The 7366-nt window shown below is 34.5% G+C and overlaps 1 pseudogene; it reads right to left on the reverse strand.

Annotated features, from left to right (window-relative positions):
* Positions 1-4298: 4298 nt before the first annotated feature.
* On the reverse strand, positions 4299-7082 carry LOC149565646 (small ribosomal subunit protein mL103 (rPPR7)-like; annotated as a pseudogene).
* Positions 7083-7366: the final 284 nt, after the last annotated feature.

The raw sequence follows: 7366 nt of genomic DNA on the forward strand, positions 1-7366 counted from the left end.
TACACGTACCGACACCGAAGGAGTCCATGTCTCTACATTCCCCTCCTCTCTCACATCAGGGTCTGTAGCCTCTGCACGTGCGTCTAGTGTATCCTCGTCTAATACAAAATGATACTCTGGAAGATCACCTATGGGACCCAGGCAAATATTCTTGCATGTAATGCAAGTGTGAGGCACACAAACGTGTGATGAGCTAGCCGATGATGAACTGGCACGAACATCATCAACATAAGGAGGCAAGACTGACCTAGCCTGAGATATCATTAGGCTACTCAGCCTATGAATGGCTCTGATGGTCTGAGAGCTAGCCTCTGCCATAATATCTGGATGCTGCACTCGAGGAGGGGGGGAGATATCAGGGGGGGAGGGGGACAAAAGCGCCAAGTTTCTTTCGCTGGGAAGAGGGTCTATCCTAAGGAGCTCCTAGTCCTAAGCCCATGCTGGGCTTCATGCTCCAATAGTTCACTTTAAGTTTCAACACAAATTCTACATATAATTTTTTAAGGAAATAAAATGGTATGTCTAAATTGCCATGTGGAGGGATATCAAAGACCATCCACCAACGGTCTCAAAAATTTGCACTTATGGCATCATTTGTGCACCATTTAATTGATAGTTTGGTTTTTTTTGGGTCAACTGGTATACCCATTTTTGGGTTAGCAAAAAGGCTTGCCAAATCGTCTTTGGTTATGTCGAGGGCCGCAACCTCATCATAATCCAAACCATCATCAAACATCTGGTGCATTTCATCACACCAACGAAGAGCGGCATTTTGTTGGTTTGTAAGAGTTTCAATGTTATCCACTATGGTGTTTAACGTGGATAACATAGGAGCCAGTGCAGGTACATTATTGTATGTTCTATGCAAACCTCTCAACTCAGTGAGATTTTCATTTATCAAATCCTCGATTCGAGGAGGGTTTTGAGGAGGTAGAGGATCATTTGGTGGACAGTTTTGTGGGGATACTGTATCGTTTGGTGGTGGGTTGCGAGGAATATTATTCCCTGCCTCAGTGTCATCATTTTGATCAGCCATTCCTATTGAATTGCAAAACGTAATATATATTAAAAAAAAATCTAAATTTTAACCATTTTTGTCAAAAAAACCCTAGATTCAACTAAAACAAACAAAATCTTGTTAAAATCTATTAAATTTAGGTTAAAAATGAGTCAAAGGGGGGGGGGGGGAACATTCCTGATATCTGATATCCGATTTGCTATCTAATATCCGATTTATTATCTGATATTCGATCTGCCTAGCCCAAATTCGCGTGAAAATAAGGGCCGCGGGTCTATGATTTTGTATTTAATCCATGCACAGGTATCGGATATCCGATATTATAATATATATAATATAACATATATATTACATTTTATATATTTTTATATTATATTTTATATTTATTATATTAATTTACTATATATTATAATATAAAATATTATTATTATACTATATTATTATAATTTATAATATATTATACTTTTTTATTATATATTATATTATAAGATATTACTTTTTATTATTATATTATATTATATATATATATATATATTATATTACATTACTATATATTATAATATATGAAATATTATATTATATTATTATAATATTATTATTATAGTATAATATTATACGATTATAATATAATAATAATATTATTATTATATTATAGTATAATAATTATTATAATAATAATATTATTATATTATAGTATAATAATAATTATAATAATATTATTATATTATAGTATAATAATTATTATAATAATAATATTAAATAATAATAATATTATTATAATATAATAGTATGATATATTATTTAATATTATTATTATTATTTTATATCAATAATAATAATATTAAATAATATATCATACTATTATATGATTTTAATTATTAGTCGGATATTGGATTTAAAATTGGATATCCGATATCAAATCGGATATCCGATATGATATTGGATATCCGATATGATATCGGATATCTGATAAGGCTCGGCTTAACCTTCCAGGTTTGGTTCCTGGATAGGTAAAAAAAAGTCAGAGCGGATTTTGAAGCGCTTTTAGGCGTCTTCAAACTCTTTTTTTTCACATCGCCACTTTTTGGCACACCATGATCCTGCACATACCCTACACTGTTCTTAGGAAAAATCCTTTGCATTATCTTTTGAGTAGAGGCTGCCATAGTCAAAAATTCCTATCATATGAACAAATGTATTTCACAGAATCTCTATAATGAAAGTTCTGCCAATGTTGTTTTGTATTTTATGAGTAATAGCTCTTTTGTGTGGGGTCCAATATGGCCAAGAAAGGTCCCATATTAAATCCAAAACTCCTAATGTCTCAGGTTGTTTTGGTTCAATATCTATTGCAATCTTGGTGAAGCGAGTCCATGTTTTGACCCTTGTCCAACATTTTAAGTTTTGGTGAGAGAAATTTTAGTATTTTTGCATTGGCCTACATTATGGTGGGAGCAATGAATGCCAAAACCAACATTCTTACATACTAAACGTGATGGTTTATCTACCAAATAAAATTTAGTACATTGTGTTGAGTCATAGAGCCTATATCTCATGCTTTGGCCTATAGGTGTCTGGTCATGCCATGATGTTTGTAGTGATGAGTCTACAGGTTGGGAAGAGGTAGCAGGCAAATCACGTGGAGAGTAGAGGTAACTGAAACAATGTCTTCCTTTAACTAGCTTTCCATCCACATTGCATCCACATTGGTTACCAAATTGTCCATGCTAGTGACTAAGTTGTCCATGCCAAAGTCGTCATTTTGAAATGCAAAAATTAGTGTTGAGTTAACCACTTCCAAATGAAGACTTTGTTTGACGCCAAGGCCATGATTGGTATGGAAACAATGTGAAATAACTTGGTCTATGTGATTGAGACCTACATTTACTTTAGAAAATGATTCATTTTCAAATTCCCTTGAACTGTAATATGGTGGAATTATTATAATTAGAGTAGCCTCTACAATATGGGAGATCCTATTGGCAGGAGAAGTAAAATTGTGAGGATTAAATAATTTCTTCTCTAAAATGCTTTGATCTGGCCCCTCAGATGATTGATCTTTGCAATCCTCTTCTGAAATCTTTTCCCTCACTTCATGAAGAGAATAATTTGTCGCAAGCCCAAACATCGTAGCCCTATTCCAAATAGAAGGTATTCTCTTGACATTTGAATCTCTATACTGTCATTATCTTTCTTTTTCTATGTCTTTGTCTACATCTTCATATTTTTGCACAAAGGAGACTGTCATTAACGCATTCCACTTTGCTTGAACTGCTTCCCAATTATTTTGCATAATTTTGAAATATCACACTCTTTTATTTAGACTTGTTCCTTCTTAGAGTTTTTACTCACCATAACCAATAATAGTTTAAAATTCTGGGGACAATGTCATTTCAATCACCCACTAGTTAGTGTTACAATATACAATTCCTCCTTTTTTCCTAATAAATTACAATAGAGACATTAGTTGTAAAGGAAATTGTTGATTCTATTTAGGTGTAGCCTTATTTCCCTTCCTCTATCGACATACACAATTGTAACTTGTTTGATAAGATCACAATCTGCGCATCTCCAAATTTATGATTGAAATTTTATGTATACATATATCTCAAGTTCTTCAATTTTCTTTTGTTATCCTCTCACATTTGGTTCAATTTTCTTCTATCAGTTTTCATCTTCATTTCAATATTGGTCTTTGCCCCTATAATCACATTGCAATGTAGGTTTTAAAAACTATAATATTATAAAATTACACACTCTTACATAAATATAAAAACTACATAAATGTATTTGGTTTCATGGTCATGCATAATCTTTCTTAATGTACTTCAGTACTCTTTAGTGATCATTTTATACAATTATCCTACCTAAATATTTATCAACATATCTGGACCTAACAAATGGAATTGTTTATGGATACTAAAAATAATATTATGCTGAAAGTTTCTTATCCTACCTAAATCTTTTTCAGAATTACACTCAAATATATACAACATGATAAATCATGTCTTAGAATGCTCGTTCAATGCTGTATATTTGCAAACTCACTATCTATCTTATAGTTTGGAATACACTTTATTAGATAATCATAGTCTTCACTTATAGTTCCACATTCCACAAGGACATCAAATTATGAATTCATATCATCCATCAACCTCAGTGTGGGTCCATGCATATTGTAAATGGGTACACTATATGATAAATCATTCTTGATCTTCTTAAAAGGAAAATATGCTTATTGCATAGACAAACAAGGATTTTGGCATGTCATGAATTTATTTCAAGAAACTTAGACTATATTATTGAAAATTTTTGAGGCCTTTTGCTGCTCTATTTTAGTACAAACATAAGGTACCAATGCATACCAAGCTGAAAACTTAAAAAGCCACTCCTTTTCCATATTCCTCAAGATTAATGAAGCCCATTCAATATTTCCCTCCTTTTAGAGACTAGAAATCACTTCAGAAACATGGATTCTTCATGGGATAAATCCCTTCAGTGCCATCAATTCCAAAAATATGGCATCCTCCTTAAACTTCCCAACTCCACAGAATCCATCCAACATTATTCTATAGGTAACCACAGTAGGCTCACAATCTCTGCCCAACATGTTTTCAAAAAGATCATAGGCTTCTTTGATTTTCCCTTCTCTATAGAGACTACTTACAATTATATTATAGCTAACAATATCCTACTTGCCAAAGATACACTTAATGGTATCCAAAAATCCAAAAGCACTTTCAAAACTCTCATCTTTGTACAAATAGATAATAATAGTATTATAGGTAGCAATATGTAGTACACACCCATTGTCACTCATCTCTATCAACATCTTTCCCACCTCTTTAGAATGACCTAACTTTAATAGACCATTGCTAAGAGTAGTGTAAGTTATAGTATTTGTTCTCATCCCCTTGCACTCCATCTTTGACTTCAAGTTCAAGGCTTTATCCACCTTCCCTGAGTTAGACCCCCCATAAAGGCCATATAAATATGAACATTTAGACACAATCCCTTTTTCCTGGTAACATCATTAAATTATTGAAAAGCTTGGTTTATATCCATCTTTTTGCACAAAGCATTTATAAGTGTACCATAACTAACTAAACTTTGTTGAGACATTTTATTAAGTAGTTCACATGCATCCTCTAGAAGATTGGCATTGTAGTGTGCTTTCATGAGAATGTTTTTGATAAGAAAAATAGGTTTTAAGGGATCCTAAAACCCATAAGTTTTACATAAAGAAGGCTGATAATAAGCCAAAGAAGCCCAGCCAAAACAAAGGTCCAACAGTTGAAAAAAGACCCGAAGGCCTAGCCCAAAACAAGGGCCCACAGAAAGGCCAGAAAACAAACAAACTAAAACATACTACAGAAAGCCTATCAAAAAGCCAAAAGCCAGGAAGACAAAAAGACAAAAGACAAGAAAACTAGTCTTCAATTATCTTCTCCATTTCCTGCATAGTCTGGGCTGCCTCAATTATCTTTTTCTGCTCCTTTGACATTTGATCTTGGACCTTCTTAATGCCCTGATCCATACTGGTGAGAGTACTAATTGTGGCCTTGTCATCATCTGACCTAGCCTTATCCCTATTCTGTCCTCCCTCCTCCACCAACAAGCCCCTATCCTTAAGTTTACCAGCAAGGGATTGGATGTTGTCATTCATCGAACTCAGGAGAGAAATCATTTGACTTGCCAGGTTGTGGTTGTAGTTTTCAAGATTTTTTAATCTCCTTTCATTTAAGCTTTCTCTATTTTCCTGGTCCTCCTGGCTGTCATTACCTGTCTTATTCTTAATACTTTCCATCTGGGATACCCTTTCTCTAACTTCCTCTAGCTCATGGAAGAGCCATTTGATTGATCTAAAGTTGTCAATCATATTACTGCTGGCATTATTCAGAAGGTTCATTCTAGTCTCCCTTGCATTGTCCGAGATGGCCAGGATAGCTGGATCTATGAGCTCATTGAGCCTAGGTTGCTCTAGGTTGTCCACCAGGATCTGAGGGTTCATAGCTTCCCTAAAAATCCCCATAGTAGTAGTCCTCGCATTGAAATTTTTCCAGGCCTTTATCCTATTTTTGACCTGCACTTCCCCCTCATTCTCACCAGTGACGGCATTCACTTTTTCCTCCAAAGGAGGCTGAGACTAGATAGGGGAGAGGGGAAGAGGAATAACATCTATCCTCTAATTTCTAGTCTCGTCAACTCTCACAACCTCCCTCAAATTCTATTTTTTCCTAGGTTTCTCCTCTTCCACCTCCTCCTCTGAAACTTTGTCAAAATCTTTTGTATCCATTTCCTCCTCCTCCTCAGGATAACCCTCTTTTGCATGAGCTTGGCCGTGATCCCTGGGGCTTTTCCTGCTCGGAGTTGTAGTAGTGGATAGTTTCCTGGCTTGACCTTTTTTCTTCTTTCCTAAGGAAACATTCTCCTCCTCTAAGCTAATGCTCTCAATGTCATCAGAGTCAGAAGAAAAGTTGGAGCTGCCTTCGTCAACATCCTCAACATGAGGAGGGTTCTTGCATCTAGACTGAGCTTTGAAATGCTCATGGATGAGGAACAATAATCCCTCATGCAAAGCAGGGTTAACAGTGGCTTTCTTCTTGATGCTTTCATGAGAATGTTATATGTGCACGTGTTTGGTCAAATGGGCATTATTTTATACTAGGGTTGGAGCAAATCAAAACACTTGGAATTAAGAAGAGCATTGACAAGTGTATTGAAAGATCTGATTGAGGGTTTTGGATATCTGAATTGAGGCATTTTGTCAAACAATTCCATGATTGCTTTGGGTTTTTTGGTTCTTCCATAAATTTTGATGACACTACACAAAAGGCCTTCTTTGCATTTGAGGTCATCTTATTTTTGCACATGATCTAAAACATTTTCTAATTCTTCAAACATTTTTGCACTTTTGAGATTTTGAATGATAACATTGTAGGCAAAACTACTAATTTTTGACTTTCAGTTATTGAAAATTTGCAAGGCTCGTACTGGATTTTTTTCTTGGACTAGCGTGTGTCCATTCATCATAAGCACTTGTTTTGGGTTTCTTCTTCGCCATGCTAATAGTTCAATCTAGGAGCATGCTGAATATTTTGGATGTTTGTGTTAAGAAACTTGGGTAAGAAACCTTAGTTTTTCTTTCCCCTTATTGTAGCTCATATTTGCAAAACTTTAAAATTTTAGTTTTCCTTATTTTAAAAGGTGCTAGCTCAATGGAAGAGCACTTCCACTACAAGTAGGAGGATGGCGCTTCGACTCGACCATGCTTCAACATAAATAAATAAATTATATTCTAGTTTATATTTAATAATATTTTTTAATTTATTATTTTATACCATCTCT

This window comes from Cupressus sempervirens, chromosome 3, assembly GCF_028749045.1.
Source record: "Cupressus sempervirens isolate cs-2001-9-10 chromosome 3, ASM2874904v1, whole genome shotgun sequence".
NCBI classification, from domain to species: domain Eukaryota; kingdom Viridiplantae; phylum Streptophyta; class Pinopsida; order Cupressales; family Cupressaceae; genus Cupressus; species Cupressus sempervirens.